Source organism: Aplysia californica, unplaced genomic scaffold (assembly GCF_000002075.1).
Source record: "Aplysia californica isolate F4 #8 unplaced genomic scaffold, AplCal3.0 scaffold00109, whole genome shotgun sequence".
NCBI classification, from domain to species: domain Eukaryota; kingdom Metazoa; phylum Mollusca; class Gastropoda; order Aplysiida; family Aplysiidae; genus Aplysia; species Aplysia californica.
Genome location: NW_004797379.1, coordinates 235,874 through 237,153, shown reverse-complemented (window position 1 = coordinate 237,153; position 1,280 = coordinate 235,874). Strand labels below are relative to the sequence as shown.

The following is a 1,280-nucleotide window of genomic DNA, read 5'->3' as shown; positions in this document are numbered from 1 at the left end:
CCCCCCCCCTCCCACCTCCTTATCACGCTTTTCTCATCTAATCAGATCCTATCAGGAAAAGCCTTTATGTACAACATATTCAACAAAGAACAAAGTGGGCCGATAACAAGGCGTGGGCTGGCCCAGTATGACGACAGAGCGTAAAACAGCATGTATCGACCGTAAACACTGGCGCGTCATTGCACGCCAACTTCTGAGCCAAAGATGACACCTTCAGTAAAGAAAAAAAAAGTTTAAAAAATAATAATAAAATAAAATAGAATAGAATATACAACCAAAAAAGCACAACTATACATGGCAATGGTGTGAATGGCCTTAGCTCGAATCCTTATTGGGCCGTTTTTTAAACTAGGTTGGTCCTATCGGAAATGGACATTAAAGTTCGAGAGTCACATACAGTCGAATCTGTTCTATCCAAGAAACTCAACAGTACATACGAAAACGTTCCCCTTTCCCCCGTTCGTTTTTTTTTTTTTTCTTCTATTATTGTAATAACACTGTCAAAGATATCCACCTAAGACATCCATTTGTGAGGCAGCGTGGTGGAATCAGGCTCTCGTCAATTTTGGAGCATGTAGAGTTATTGGTATCATCTTAAAGCTTGTTCACTTGTCTTTATTTGGATGAAAAAGATTCCATTTATCTTGAATACAAGTCGAGATATTTGTGAATGAAGGAGGTGGGGGGTCACCTATTTTCAGAGGTAAAATTAGTGAGAAAATTATCGCCAAAGATTAGTTACTTCCATAGCTTAAGAGTCCGTGGTAACTGAAAAATTTAATTTTTTGTGCCTTCTATCAACGTTTTTAAAAAAAATCCACTCAGAAATGAGTTCTTTAATAGGCATGAAAGGTGTTGAGCCAAAAAACAAAACATTGATAAAAATTCACTAACCTGTGGAAAAATGCAGGTTTCTTCACTTTGATTATTTTGACGAGAGCCTGATTCCACCACGCTGCCTCACATTTTTCTCCTTAAAAATGCCGGATGGCCGTCTTGGACAGTTTTGACCAAATCTTAAAAACGTTTTTTTTTTGTGTGTGTTTTGAAAAGGGGCGTTAAACCCATACAGTTCTCCTGTGACTAAGCCTTCAGAATTGCAATTTCAAATCTCTACCTCAGATAAGACGAACCAAGAAGCACCCTCCAACCACCCACTCAGCAGGAGTGGTTTGGTACGGTCAGAGTGAGGTTAACATCTGTGTGTGTAGATTCGGGCAAGTCCAGAGATAACAAGGTCTAGTGTGACTGTCGCCCCCACCCCCACCCCCCCAACCACC

At 40.2% G+C, this 1,280-nt stretch overlaps 1 protein-coding gene across 1 annotated transcript in view; it reads left to right on the top strand.

The window, feature by feature from the left end:
• Positions 1-1,280, top strand: part of LOC101861573 (contactin) — a gene marked incomplete at its 3' end in the record, with an annotated part of 94,704 nt that overhangs the window by 47,776 nt on the left and 45,648 nt on the right.